General features: G+C 45.9%; 1 protein-coding gene and 1 long non-coding RNA gene across 6 annotated transcripts in view; one reads left to right on the top strand and one right to left on the bottom strand.

The window, feature by feature from the left end:
* The window catches only part of draxina (dorsal inhibitory axon guidance protein a), a 63,379-nt gene that overhangs the window by 17,568 nt on the left and 30,021 nt on the right, over nt 1-15,790 (bottom strand). The gene's annotated exons all lie outside the window — the stretch shown is intronic.
* LOC307150373 lies at nt 14,471-15,686 on the top strand. Its single transcript, XR_013819710.1, has 3 exons — nt 14,471-14,550; nt 14,769-14,971; nt 15,405-15,686. It is a non-coding gene; the product is annotated as an uncharacterized lncRNA (long non-coding RNA).

The raw sequence follows: 15,790 nt of genomic DNA, 5'->3' as shown, positions 1-15,790 counted from the left end.
CACCAACCAACTGGTGAATGCCTATGTTTACCTGCCATTTGTAACCCATTATAGCCCAGTTTATGTTAAATACAATATTAGAGTCAGTATTTGGAGTTAGACAATGTGAAGATAAAGTGAAACTGCAGTTCCCTTTCGAAAGCTACAGTACAATCGATGCTGCGCTGCTCAGCGCATTGGGAACGTCTTTAGTCGTGACCAGCTGTGAATATTGTGTGTAACACGTCGATAGAATTGACCCGGAGGTAATATAGCAGGTAATATGACGTCATCGGCGCGCACCCGCAACACGAGGCTATAAATAAATGAGCCACAGGTGCATCATCAGGTCTTTTGTCTTCAGACCATTACTGTGCATGTGTGCGTCAAGAACTCTCTCTCTACCTTTGTTCTGATACAGATCTATTGTTAGGAGTTAGTTTACTCAGGCAGTGTGCAGAATTTCTCATTTCCAAAATCTTTTTCTCTCTCGTTACATCTAAGAGTTTAAAAAGTAAAAAAAGAAGGAAATGAGCCAACAAAGCAATAAGCACTGTGTTCCTCCATGCTCCCGTCCCATGTCTGAGCTGGATACACACGATTATTGCTTTGTGTGTTTGGGGGAAGAGCACGCGGTACTGGCTTTAGAGAGGGGCGAGTGCGAGCATTGTGAGCGTCTCACTGTTAAGATGCTTCGCACTTGTCTCAACTATTTCCAGTCCGCACCCGCATTACCATCGTGGGGCTCTCGTATGGATCTGCATGACGAGCAAGAGACGGGTCCGTCCCTTTCGCTTGCTGCGTCACCAGATCCATGCATCCCTTCTCGTGATCTCGAAGCGCGCTCCGGTGCTTCTTCGGTTCACGAGGGGGATTATATATCTCTTGGTTCTTCAGATCACGAGCAGCCAGCCTCTGAGCATTCCTCTCGCGAAAAGAGATCTGTCGAGGAATTGCTAGAGGTGGTTACTCGCGCGGTGGCCAGGTTACAGCTTGACTGGTCACGCGAACAAGAGACCCCCAAACGCAATAAGCTTGAGGATAGGTTTCTGTCCGGTGGCAGAGGGGAGAGAACATTACATCAGTCTCTCCCCTTTTTCGAGGACCTCCATGATGAGCTGTCTAAGTCATGGAGTAAACCTTATACTTCTCGCGTTTTTGTGCCCTCGACGTCGACTTTTTCGACTATCGTGGGTGCGAAGGGGCGGGGGTATACGGAGATGCCTCGGGTTGAAGAGACGCTCGCGAGCTATCTCTCACCCGAATCGGCATCTTCGATAAAGAAACCTACCCTCCCCACTAAACCCTGTCGTATAACATCATCTTTAGTGGGAAAAGCTTATCAAGCTGCAGGTCAGGCTGGTGCTGCGCTGCACACTATGGCAGTGTTACAGGCATACCAGGCTGACCTGATGAAGCATTTGAGTGCGGGCAGTACGATCGACGAAGAATCATTCGCTGAGCTTCGTCGTGCCACAGATCTGTCTCTCCGTGCGACCAAGCAGACGGCCCGTGCCATCGGCCGTTCAATGTCTGCTTTAGTCAGCACGGAGAGGCATCTGTGGCTTAATCTGACAGGGATTAAGGAAAAAGATTGTTTGTTTCTGATTGACTCTCCTATTTCTCCATCTGGGCTGTTTGGTGACTCAGTGAACACCGTTGTCACCCGCTTTAAGGAAGTCAAGAAACACGAGGAAGCGTTTGTTCAGTTTCTTCCTCGCCGCACTCAAGGGGAGGGGCCGTCTGCCACCCAGCCCCGCCCCGGTCCTTCAAAAGCCAGGGAGGTAAAGATGCAGAGCGTAGCAGACCGTGCTCCCCCTCGCAGGGATTGGGGACAGGTTCGCCGCGCTCAGCAATCTCCCAAGCCAGACCTCAGGACGATTATTAATAAAAAGAGAAAGTCCTGATGGTCTGGCGCCCAATCTGGTGGGGGTAGTCCCCCGCGGGATGGGGCGCGTTCAAGATCTCTTCGTCCCTTCCCGCTACCCTCACAAAACCTCTCCATTCTCGCCACCTCTCATGCCTCGGGGGGCAGCGGTTTCCAGCGAAATGTTAGATGTTCCGTTGTTTCCGGCTGTCATTATGGACGGGGAACATCCCCTCAAAAGGAAGTATTAAAATTAATACCACTTTCAGAGAGTCTGGCAGCGTGGAAACTTCTGCCAGGCATTTCTGTGTGGGTATTAAGCACAGTACAGATAGGATACAGAATCCAATTTATTCGTCGTCCTCCGCGTTTCAACGGCGTGGTTTTCACTTCCGTGAAACCGGAGCTGATGCACGTGCTGTCACAAGAGCTGCAAACTCTTCTGAGCAAAGAGACCATAGAACATGTTCCTCTTCCAGAGAGAGAGTCGGGCTATTACAGCAGATACTTCCTGGTTCCCAAAAAGGATGGGGGGGTGCGTCCAATATTAGATCTTCGAGGCTTAAACCGTTCAGTCAAAGCGCTCAAGTTCAAGATGTTAACCATCAAGACGGTCGTGACGCAAATTCAACATCACGATTGGTTCGTCACGATCGATCTGAAGGACGCATATTTTCACATAGAAATATTGCCACAACACAGGAAATTCCTGAGGTTCGCTTTCGGGGGCGAATCGTACCAATTTCGGGTTCTTCCATTCGGCCTAGCCTTGTCACCCCGCACATACACAAAATGCATGGATGCAGCACTGGCTCCATTACGACTCCAGGGCATTCGCATTTTGAATTACATCGACGATTGGTTAATATTAGCACAATCGCGAGAGATGGCGCTCCAACACAGAGACATCGTGTTGGCTCATCTAGTTTCTCTAGGGTTGAGACTCAACACCAAGAAAAGTGTTATTTCTCCTGCCCAGAGAACGACTTATCTCGGGATCGTTTGGGATTCGATCACGATGCGGGCACAACAACGGCAGACCATGAGCAAAGTCAGGCTAGGCCAAGAACGCACTGTTCGTCAGTACCAGAAAATGTTAGGTTTCATGGCGTCAGCATCCACGGTGATTACTCTGGGGCTGTTGCACATGAGACCGTTTCAGTTGTGGCTAAAAGCCAGAGGATTTCATCCAAGAGCCAATCCTCAAAGGCAAATAAAAGTGACGCGCCGCGGGCTTCGTACACTATCTCCGTGGCTCAGACCCCGGTTCCTCGCCTTGGGTCCCACTCTAGGGGTGCCATGTCGTTGCAGACTGCTAACGACGGACGCCTCCCTGATGGGCTGGGGAGCGGTCTTAGATGGCCGTCCAGCTCAAGGGGAATGGGAGGGCCATCAGCTCGATTGGCACATCAATTGCCTCGAGCTGATGGCCGTATTTCTGGCTCTGAAATATTTTCTCCATCAATTGATGGGCTGTCACGTCCTAGTGCGGGTGGACAACACAGCAGCAGTCTCTTATATAAATCACCAGGGAGGTCTACGCTCACGCAATCTGAACAGAATAGCGAGGCAGATTTTTCTCTGGGCCCAGGACAAGTTCCTGTCACTCAGGGCAGTATACATTCCAGGGCATTTGAATGTGGGAGCAGATTTACTGTCCAGACAGACACTACCGACGGGAGAATGGAAACTCCACCCGGAAGTAGTGAAACAGATTTGGACCAAATTTTACAAAGCGGAGGTGGACCTCTTCGCCTCACAACAGACAGCGCAATGTCCCCTCTACTTCTCTCTGAGTCACCCAGCTCCACTGGGTCTGGATGCGATGGCGCACACATGGCCCAAGATGCGCCTGTATGCGTTTCCTCCAGTTTCTCTGCTCCCGGAAGTTCTAGCCAGAGTTCGCCAACAAGGGTCTTGCCTCTTGCTGATAGCGCCACGTTGGCCGAACAGAGTGTGGTTCTCAGAGATAATATCTCTCCTCGACGGCTCGCCGTGGACGATTCCGGAGAGGAGGGACCTTCTGTCTCAGGCGGAGGGCACGATATTCCATCCCAGGCCCGACCTGTGGAATCTTCATGTTTGGCCCCTGATGGGAACCAACTGAGGGACACTGGGCTTTCGCCTGCCGTTATTGAGACCATTCTAAGTGCTAGGGCTTCCTCCACTAGACAAAGTTATGCCAGTAAATGGGGTGTTTTTGAAAGATGGTGTGTTGTACACAATGTAGATCCAGTCAACTGCCAGATTGCTTCAGTTTTGGACATGCAAGAGAAATTATCAACAGGCACATGCCCTGCTACTCTTAAGGTTTATGTGGCCGCTCTTTCGGCTTGCCATGCCTTGGTAGACGGGGCGCCACTCGGGAGACACCCTCTGCTCTCTCGCTTCCTTCGTGGGGCCAGGCGACTGAGGCCTCCCGTAAAAACCAAGATCCCTTCATGGGACTTAGCTATAGTTCTCGAGGGTCTGGTTGAAACCCCCTTTGAACCTATAGAATCAGCGTCTGATAAACTTCTGTCTCTAAAAATGTTTTTTCTCATGGCAATAACTTCCTTGAAGAGAATTGGGGATATGCAGGCTCTGGCTATTTCTCCATCCTGCTTAGACTTTGCCCCAGGAATGGTGAAAGTGATTTTGCATCTTCATCCTGATTACCTGCCTAAGGTTCCATTTTCGGCTGTACATCCGGTCATTCTAGAAGCCTTCTGTCCTCCACCATTCACAACGCCGGAGCAGGAGAAATCTCATAGGCTGTGTCCAATCCATGCTCTTCAGGCTTACATCCACCGCACTAGCCAGTGGCGTAAGTCAGAGCAACTCTTCGTCTGTTATGGTGGTAGTAACAGAGGAGCAGCTGCCACCAAGCAGACCATGTCTCATTGGGTCAGGGTTGCTATTGCTCTTGCTTATGAGGCGCGCGGTCAGGCTTCGCCTACAGGTCTTAGGGCTCACTCCACCAGGGGGGTCGCCTCTTCTAGTGCTTTGGCGAGGGGTGCCTCCCTACAACAGGTTTGTGATGCAGCAGGTTGGTCCTCTCCGCACACATTCATAAGATTTTATAGTTTGGATGTTCATGCCACTCCGGGCTCTCATGTCCTTGAGTCAACATCACAAGCTAATGTCTGAGGCCTTCTTGCGTTCTTGTGAGCACATGCACAACCGTGGGGGTCCAGACATTTCCAAGCACGGCGGCGTGGGTATTCTCGTTCCCAATGCACTGAGCAGCGCAGCATCGATTGTAGCTTTCGAAAGGGAACGTTCCCGGTTACTTAACTGTAACCTTGTTCCCTGAGAAAGCGGAACGAGATGCTGCGCTACTTTGCCGTGCTAAAGATGTCCCAGGACTGCTCTTCAGACAAAATATCCTGATGATGCACCTGTGGCTCATCTATTTATAGCCTCGTGTTGCGGGTGCGCGCTGATGACGTCATCGACCGAGGCTATATTACCTCCGGGTCAATTCTATCGACGTGTTACACACAATATTCACAGCTGGTCACGACTAAAGATGTTCCCAATGCGCTGAGCAGCGCAGCATCTCATTCCGCTTTCTCAGGGAACAAGGTTACAATTAAGTAACCGGGAACGGATTTTGTGTTTAATGCGTGTGACCATTTATCAAACCATGCCATAGTTTCAAAGTGAACTAAACTCAGGAAGACCTCCTGACATGGTTTGAGTTCTTTTGGAGGTTTCACATACACTTGCACGATTTTCAGGGCTTTTTTTTTTCTCTGAAATGCTCTTGCGCAATGTACATGAGTGGCAGTGTGCTGCTGAAAATCTGAACAAACAGCTTCTCATACATGCAAATCGGCAGTTCTTGTACTGTCTGTTCATCAAGATGCAATAAAATGTGTTTTTTCAAGTGTGTCTGTTGCTTGCATCTAAACAACAGCATTTCTTGTCAGATTTCTGAGATGTCTCACAAGTCTCATACAGTCACTCAGATGAGCAAAATTATACGCCATTGCCTTCAACTGATTGTTGCCAGGGGGTAACATCCTGGTTGGGATCTTTTGGAATAATGTATAGAGCAGCAGGTGCTACCAGCCTGATCTCATGAAATGCATCTCTATAGCATGTATTTATCATGTAATTTATATGCAAAAATTAGTTTTTACTTGCATATGATAAATACACTACACAATAAATACAATGCATGCTATATAGACGCATTATGTGAAATCGGGTTGGTGCCACACACAGAAACAGCAGAAGGTTTGACTTTAACATATTTTGCTCTTCTGGTGTTTATAAAAGTAAATAGTATCTATCTTACCTCTATTACTTCACTGTGACTTTTTTTTAAATACATTGAACTCTTATCTTAAAAGATCTTAAGAATAACCTGTCTCCTCAAGATATGATCTATTTAAGATTTAAGTTTGTAAACTAGCGACTTCTGTTGACATAATGGGCCCTTATTTTAATGATAAAAGCGCATGGTCTAAAGCGCACAGCGCGAGTGCACTTAGTGTCCGAATCCACTTTTGCTAGTTTAACAACGGGAAAAATGGTTGGCGCACCCGGCACATGGTCTAAAAGGGTTGTCCCTATTCTCTTAATGAGTAATGGGTGTGTTTTGGGCATAACGTGCATAAAAACAATCAAAGTCTCATCTCCATTTAAAAGCCAGTTGCGCTCGCGTCATGGCGGATTTCCTACTTACATGGCGGAATTTGCATGGCGGAAGACTGAACGCTTCTGCAGAGATGAAACGGATCTGCTCGTGTGCGAGGTTAAAGGGATACTTCAGGATTTAGCATTAAGCTTTGTAGTAGTAGAAAACCTGTAGTATTTTCGAATTACCATGCTTTCCACCCTCATATCCCCCTGAGACAAGAGATTTATGTATTTTTTGTCTGGAAAAAATCCTCCGATGATGCAAAAATCGTCATTTTGCGTCATCGGAGGATTTTCTGGCCAGAGGCTAAAGACTACAGCCAGTAGAAGGAGCTGTTTCGCATGTTTTCAGCCCGCCCATAGAGGGTTGGATCTCACTCACAGAATGTACGCAGTGTCAGCCGTCTTTCTTTGGAAGCTAAGCTAGCAGGCTCTTGTTCTGTGGAGAAAGCTGAATAGTAGGAGAAAGCTGAGTAAGTAGGGGTTACCATCCTCCTTTTCCCGGACTTGTCCGGCCGTCGAGATCGTTCAAAATGTACGGGATTCAGCTTTTGCGTTCTGTGGTCGCCATTCATTGTTTACATGCACACCTTTTGTTTCAATCTAACTGAATTCATTCCGATTGGTGAATCTGAATGTAGTGTTTACATGAACGCTAAACAAGTGATCGGTTGATGTGCATTTTACCATTGCTAAGAAAATTCCCGCTCCTCCGTGAGAGATGCGAGACCCGGCGCGTCTCAGTAATGATACGGTCACGACTAAATACCGTTCTCCCGCGGCCGTCAGCCTCGTCCTGCTCGCCACAGTAAACATAATGAATGAATGGCGACTGTAGAACGCAAAAGTGGAATCCCGGACATTTTGGGCGATCTCTAAATCCCTGGCAAACTCATCACGTAGGCTAGCCTTGTTGTTTGTTTTCAACTGCGCTCCCTTACCGGTAGGCGTGGCCTCCTAAGGCAGCGAAGCAAGTGCATTCTGGGAGTTGTTGTCTTTCATCCACATAAGCCAAAAATACATTTTCTGGGTTTTGTCAGTCTAGAAAGCTCCAAATAAAATTTTTTTTTCACATTTCTTCTACTTAAATGACCTATTTTAAATACACATTCATCTTCCCAGAGGTGAAGTATCCCTTTAAAGTGCGCAAGCAGACCATCTACGGGACAAGCCGGATTCCACCATATCTACACTCTCAGAAAAAAAGGTACAAATAATGTTCCTCAAAGAACAGTTTTGTACCTTTTCAATAATAGTACCTTTAATGGTACAGGAAAGACCACTGACGATACTGTTTGGTACCTGTTAAGGTACAATTGAAATTAAGGTAAATAATTGTTCTCACACCAAGGGTACAGTGATAGGCCAAATTACTGTTTCATTTGTCATGACCGGCTTTGCCGTGCTGCTGGGCAGCTTGTTGTTGTCTGTGTTTTATGGTTGCCGTCTGTCTGTCTGTCTTAGTCCAACAGGTGGAGCTGTAGGCTGGCCGTGAAGGTTAATTGATGACCTGTTAAAAGAGGCCTTCCAGGAGCTCGCCGGTCTCTTTTTCCTCTTCGAGCCGTCGGTCTGTGCGGCTGGTGGCCGCCTCGTTCGTCGTCCTCACCTCCTCTCCCCACCCGTTTCATTCTACTGATGAACACTACACTTTTGGTTAACCATTACATTTACTGATACATTTCTATTTTGTTAAATAAACACTCTTTGTTAAATGTTGCGATCAGTGTGGTCTCCCCTTTCATGTTGCGATCACTGTATGAGCCAAGTGGTCGTAACATATGGGGGCTCGTCCGATTAGTCTCGTAAGTTTGATAAGTAACGTAACGTTATTCTGCTTTAATTCCTAGTAGTGGGCTACTAGCGTGTGTAGTGTTGCGTTATGTAATGTAGGCGATTTATGAATGAGTGAAGGAAGTTGAGTTTACTGTCAACTCGCGGATTGTTTTGGGAGAGCCACGCTGATTTTGTGTGTGTGTGTGTAGGAGGGAGAGTTAAGTTAAGGGGCGTTTTTTTTTTTTCTTCAGCCGTTCGGTAAGGTTCGCTAGCAGTTTGGGTGGCTGGACGGGAAATTTTGTGGAGCTAAGTTTGTCCCCAATTAGTGCGCCTCGGCGTTGTGGGTCTAGCTTACTGTCACTGAGGTCTGAACGAGGGCACCGCCGTGGAGCACCGGCTGGAGTGACTTTGTCGGGACAGTACGACTCCAGCGGTATGGGTGAGTAAATGATCCTTGTTCTTGGACTTTGGTGTGAAGATAGGTTAGAATAGAAGGGGGGTAAAATGTTAGGGGGATGCTCCAGCATTAGTCTGTCTGGTTACCTGAACTGTATCGACTTTATAACCGGTTTGGCTGGATTTGTTGTGGATTGGAAAGAGTATTAATGGTCATGTTGGAGGAGTTTTTAGCAGCTCCGTCGGAGCGTTTGTTGGTGGGGTTAACTAGGGAACAATTGTTGAAGGTGGCCGAGTATTACGCGATCGAGTTGCCGGCCGTACTTAAATCTGCTAAGAAGAAGGAATGTGTGGGTTTTATTCGCGAGTTCTTAAAAGAGAAGCAGGTTTTGCCTGATGTAACCCCAATCAGTCCTAGTCCAGAAATGCAAATAAACGAGATTGCTGATATTCCTGAGTCTAGCGTTAGGCCTAAAATGCAGCTTAAGTCCAGCGATTTAACCTTTGAACAACAAAAACAACTGTTGAGGATAGAGATGGATATAGAATTGGAGAAAAAGAAATTAGAGTTGGAGCAAAAGCGATTGGAATTTGAGCAATTTAAATTGACTAAGGAGCAGGAGATGCTGGAGAAGCGTTTAGAGCAGGAAAATGAGCAAAAACGTTTGGAAGTGCACGAAAAAGAGAAAGACCGTTTGTTAGAATTAGAAAAACTTAGAAGTGAAGAACAGGAACGAGAGGTAGAAAGAACGAGACTGAGACTATTTTCTGAGGGGAGAATAGATCGAAATTCTACCGGTAAGTCAGATCTAGCTAGTATGATAAGGTTCCTGCCAAAATTTAACGAACGGGAACCGGATATATTTTTTTCGTTATTCGAAAACATAGCCACTGATCGTGATTGGGATGATGAGGACAAAACAGTACTTTTGCAAACTGTATTAGTGGGTCGCGCGCAGGAGGCGTTTGTGGCTTTGGCACCTGCCGAGAGAAAGAAATATAACAGCGTAAAACAGGCAGTCTTAAAATGTTATGAACTCGTTCCAGAAGCTTATCGGCAACGTTTCAGAAATTGGCGAAAAGGTGAAAGACAAACCCATACCGAAGTGGCAAGAGATTTGAGTAGTTTTTTCAATCGTTGGCTTGCCGCTGAGGGTGTGGAAACATTTGATGCGCTGCGAGATTTGCTGATTCTGGAACAGTTTAAAAATATCTTGCCTGAGAGAATAGCTATTTATGTGAATGAGCATGAAGTTGAGACTGTTGCGGAGGCTGCTGTTCTCGCCGACGGTTTTGTGTTGACGCACAAAAGTAAAGTACGTGAGTATTTTCCACGTTATGAATATGACCATAGGGAATATCGATCGGGTCGGGTTAAATTTGATCATTTAATGAAGAATAAAACACGGGAGAATGAGGTTGTTGGTGAGAAGTGCAATTATTGTTTGGAAAGAGGACATTGGAAGCGAGAGTGTCCAGTGTTGGGTGCGCGAAATAAGGGTAGAGCTGCAAATGGAAAAGCTGTTGGTTGCGTGTTTTCTGTTGCGCGTTCAGATGGGCCTGTTGCGTTTGAAGTGGATCAGTTCTCTAGGTTGGAAGTTAAAAATGTCGTTCAGCCTGACGCTGGTGAGGAGAAAAATCTTGGAGCTGTGTCTAGGCGTGAGCGTGAAACTTCAGAGGTGTCTGATGTGTCGAACTATGCGCCATTCATTAGTGACGGTTTTGTTTCGTGGGTAGGGGATGCGCACAGGGTCCCAGTGAAAATCTTGAGGGACACAGGAGCCTCAGAGAGTTTTATTTGTGCTTCTGTTTTGCCATTTTCTCCTGTATCAGATACTGGGAAGTTTGTTTTAATTCGTGGAATAGGCCTTCAGTCTTTCCCGGTGCCTTTGCACAGAGTTCAGTTATTTTCAGGATTTGTAAATGGTGAGATTATAATTGCCGTGAGACCCTCTTTACCTGTAGATGGCATTGATATCATTTTGGGCAATAATTTGGGTGGGTGTTTAGTGTCCCCACCGCCTGTGGTTACTGTTGCGCCTTTGCCATTGGAGGAGCCAGATACATTTTTACAAGATTTTCCAGAGGTTTTTACTGCCTGCGCTGTGACGCGTGCAATGGCTCGCGCGCAGATAGGTTCACCATCTGATGTGTCTAACATGTCTGTGTCTGGTTTGTTTATTCCAGAATTACCCGCGCCGTTGTCTTATGATGAGCTGGTTGAAGCTCAAGGAAAAGATCAGAGTCTGGAAAAAATTTTTGCTCTAGCTGCAGCTGACCCAGGTAAAGGTTATCTGGTGCAAAATGGTCTCTTGCTCCGAAAGTGGTCATCTTGTGTTGATCCTGATGTGGCAGATCAGGTGATGCAGGTCGTGGTACCTGACAAGTATCGCGATTTAGTTTTGAAAGCAGCACATGGTATAGAGTCTGCACATTTTGGTGTTAAGAAGACCTATAATCATATACTAAAACATTTTTATTGGCCACGGATCAAGCGGGACGTAAGGAGGTTTGTGAGAACTTGTCATGTTTGTCAAGTGGCTGGGAAGCCAAATACTACAATCAAACCTGCTCCCTTACAGCCCATTCAGTCCGTAGGCACGCCGTTTGAACACATCATTATTGATTGTGTAGGTCCTTTAACTCCATCGAAAACTGGATGTACATATTTGTTTACAGTAATGTGCCAGGCGACACGGTATCCGGCTGCATATGCATTAAGGGCAATAACCACAAGGTCCATTATGAAATGTTTGTCACAGTTTATTTCAGTTTTTGGGATCCCGAAGATAATTCAAAGCGACCGAGGTTCGAATTTCACCTCCAAGACGTTTGCGGCTGCTCTGAGACTGTTACGTGTAAGGCACAATTTGAGCAGTGCCTATCACGCTCAAAGCCAGGGGGCGCTGGAACGTTTTCATGCAACCTTGAAATCTTTGTTACGTGCATATTGCGTTGAAATGAAGAAGGATTGGGAAGAGGCTTTACCATGGCTTTTGTTGGCGGCCCGTGGAGTTGTTCAAGAAAGTACAGGGTTTTGTCCTAATGACCTAGTTTTTGGCCACAAAGTACGAACATCTTTGTCTGTTTTGAGCACTGAATTAGACCAGTCAAAAACCCCTGCCAGTTTGGTGGAGTATGTTAACGGTTTCCGGCGTAAGTTATTTTTGTCTTGGAAGTTGGCTAGTGAACATCTGAGTGCGGCTCAGGACAAAATGAAACAGCGGTATGATCGTAAGGCGGAGGCCAGGGTGTTTAAGCCGGGTGATCAGGTGGTAGCGTTGCTGCCCATCCCAGGTTCGTCTTTGACAGCAAAGTACTCAGGCCCTTTTATGGTCATGCGTAAAGTTTCTGACACAAATTATTTGGTGTCTACTCCTGAACGCAGGAGATCAACGCAGCTTTGCCATCTTAATTTGCTGAAGCCGTACTACTCCACATCTTCGGGGGTGGTGGGTGGTCATGCGGACAGTCCTGTGGGATTGGCTGTTGTAGAGGGGCTGTCGAACGTCGCTCAGGTGGCAGCTGAGGATGGGGTGCAGTTTCCAGACGATGCAGTTTTACATGGGTGCATGAATAACACGCATAAGCTGGCTGAACTGGATAGTATGTTGGGGCATCTAAGTGGGAAACAGCGCGATGAGTTAAAGGTTTTAATTTCTGAATTTTCGCCTTTATTTTCGGACACTCCAACCTGTACAAGTTTAATCGAGCATGATATTGACACCCAGGGTGCCCGCCCGGTTAAGCAGAGGTTTTATCGACTGCCTCTAGAGAAGCGTAAAAGTATGGAGGCCAGTGTTCAATATCTTCTCGATAACGGTCTGGCAAAACCATCCTATTCCAGCTGGGCATCACCGTGTTTGTTGGTTAAAAAATCAGATCAAACATATAGGTTTTGTACAGATTATAGGAAAGTTAATGCATTGACAAAGCCCGATTCCTTTCCATTACCTCGTATTGAGGATTGTGTGGACCAGGTTGGGAGTGCACGGTACGTTAGTAAATTTGATTTGTTAAAAGGGTATTACCAGGTACCATTAACACCGAGAGCGCAGGAAGTGTCTGCATTTGTTACATCTTCTGGGTTGTACTCTTATTCTAGGATGAGTTTTGGCCTTCGGAACGCCCCCTCAACCTTTCAGCGTCTCATGAATAGGGTAGTTGCTGGGTTGGAGGGATGTGCCGTTTATTTAGACGACGTGGTCTGTTACGCCGATACGTGGGGTGACCATCTGGCACGTATTCGTGCACTGTTTCAGAGGTTGGTGGCAGCAACTCTAACTGTAAATCTTGCTAAATGTGAGTTTGCCCAGGCCACTGTCGTTTATTTAGGTAAGGTGGTGGGCCAAGGTAAGGTGCGGCCAGTAAATGCGAAGGTCGTGGCCATAGAGAATTTTCCCCCGCCGGCCACAAAGAAGGAATTGATGCGCTTTCTGGGCATGATCGGTTATTACCGTAGTTTTTGTTGCAACTTTTCCACGGTAGTTTCCCCGCTGACCAATTTATTGAAGGGCACAGCTAAGTTTGTTTGGTCGGCCGAGTGTCATCAGGCATTTCAAAATGCCAAGCTGTTATTGAGTTCGGCGCCGGTTTTGGCTGCGCCCAAATTGGATCAACCATTCCAGCTACAGGTTGACGCGAGTCAGGTTGGGGCGGGTGCCGTTCTTTTGCAGAGCGATGAAAATGGGGTTGACAAACCTGTTTGTTATTTTTCGCGTAAATTCAACAAGCACCAGTTTAATTACTCCGTAATCGAGAAGGAGGCTTTGGCGTTAATTTGGGCACTTCAACACTTCGAGGTTTATGTGGGTGGGGGTTTGCATCCAATTGTGGTTTACTCGGACCATAATCCCCTCACTTTCCTCCAGTCATTAAAGAATTCCACCAACCAACGCCTCTTACGTTGGGCACTATTTTTACAACCTTTTCGTTTAGTTATTCGGCACATCCGCGGCGTGGAGAATGTGTTAGCTGATGCACTCTCTCGCGCCCCGGATGAGTCAGTTTAATGGTGTCTGTTTTTCCCCGCTCAATCTGTGTCTGTTCTGCTTGCCTTAAATAGCTGTCCATGGTACCGGGATTTGCTGGTTGCAGAATGTGGTAAAGGTGGTGTGGGTGAGAATGGTCACTGTTGGTCCAGTTGTCCTGTTAGGAATGAGGTGCACTTGGTGAAGGTGGTATGAATGAATTAGTCTTTCCTGTGTGTGAGTGTTAGTTAAATTGGTTTATTTATTTTTGATTTTGTATAATTTGGTTATGGTTATTGTGGGAGCTTGATGGTTTTTTCAGAGTCCCATTAAAATGGGTCTCTGTCATCAAGGGGGGGGGGGGTGATGTCATGACCGGCTTTGCAGTGCTGCTGGGCAGCTTGTTGTTGTCTGTGTTTTATGGTTGCCGTCTGTCTGTCTGTCTTAGTCCAACCGGTGGAGCTGTAGGCTGGCCGTGAAGGTTAATTGATGACCTGTTAAAAGAGGCCTTCCAGGAGCTCGCCGGTATCTTTTACCTCTTCGAGCCGTCGGTCTGTGCGGCTGGTGGCCGCCTCGTTCGTCGTCCTCACCTCCTCTCCCCACCCGTTTCATTCTACTGATGAACACTACACTTTTGGTTAACCATTACATTTACTGATACATTTCTATTTTGTTAAATAAACACTCTCTGTTAAATGTTGCGATCAGTGTGGTCTCCCCTTTCATGTTGTGATCACTGTATGAGCCAAGTGGTCGTAACACATTCATGATTGGTTGCTGTGTTGAGTATTTGGCATAGCAACAAGACACTGATTGGTCGAAATCGCTTCAGCCACGGAATTTTCCGAACTGACAGCGGAAAGCAGGCTAACATTACACGACTGCAGCGCGGTCGAGAGTTTATTTTATCAAACTTAAAGAAGACGAAATTTAAAGGTGAGTTCTGATAATTTATGTATATATTTAGGCCACTTAACGTTAATTTAGCGAGTTAAATTAGCTTTGCACCAAATGTTGTTTAGCCATTTGACTTGTATACACTTTTTAATTTTTTTAATGCAATTATTGACTAGTATTAAGTCATCATGTGTACAATATATGGCGTTTGTTCTCCATTATCCACTATAACTGTTAAATGTTAACTTTGCTATTAGGCACAGCAACATGAAACTGATTGCCCAAGGTTGCTGTAGCCGTTACTGCATTTTCAAATAGACCGGAGAGCGGGAACTTCGGGAAGCAGATTACGAGCACGAGCACCACCACCACCACAACAATGGCTTCGCCCTCTTTATCGTCAGAAGTATTTTAGAGGCTGGACTCGAATTATAAGACGAAGAGAAGAGGAAATTCAAAGGTGGGTTTTATGTTTATGTTTAACCAAATAAAAAAATGTATAAAACGTTACAGCTTCTCACCATGATAATAGCGAGTGTAAATAGCTTAATTAGGTACGAATCCAGTCAGTGATATTAGCCATCTGCAAATATATTTTAAAGCAATTGAGTTTCTGTGTCGTAAGTACACATTTAATACATTATTGTTGTAAATGAATGCTCAACCAGAGGTGCCATGCTGGTGTACTTTACATTAGTCCACAATACTATTTGCGGTATGGAACAACGTGATTGAACGCCAACGAACAGTGCGCAGATAAAATAGTTGATCACTCGTTTTGTGTTTAAATGAATGTGATTACCTGATTCTATCCTAAGTCATATACATGTCATATACATTAATTTTATCATAGACCTTTGTTGAAACTCAGCAAATGTGTCTTTGATTTTTAGATCATGAAGGTGATGGGGTAAACTGCCCGTGCTGGTCTCACTGATCACACATCTGAAAGTCTTCCTGCGTCCTCAGCTGTGAGGCAAGTATCAGTACAATGTGTTATTTGAGTTTCTTAATCTTATGATATTCTTTTTTCTGATGAGGTTAAATTTATATTTCTAAGAATTCCTAAGACAAAATGTTTGCCATAATGACAGAGTGATGTCAATCTTGATAAAGCACAGTAACTGCACTTCAAATGAACTCTGAAAGATTTCTGTCACTTAACTGAAAGTATATTCACCTAAAACTCTGACATTCACAAAGTATTGTAGCATACAGGTACCAAATGTCAATATGAAATGTGACATGCAAAATGGCAATGCAGTGTGTAAAATGGCAA

This window comes from Squalius cephalus, assembly GCF_949319135.1.
Source record: "Squalius cephalus genome assembly, chromosome: 22".
NCBI classification, from domain to species: domain Eukaryota; kingdom Metazoa; phylum Chordata; class Actinopteri; order Cypriniformes; family Leuciscidae; genus Squalius; species Squalius cephalus.
Note: the sequence above shows the minus strand (reverse complement) of the source record. Positions and strands in the feature narration are given on the sequence as shown.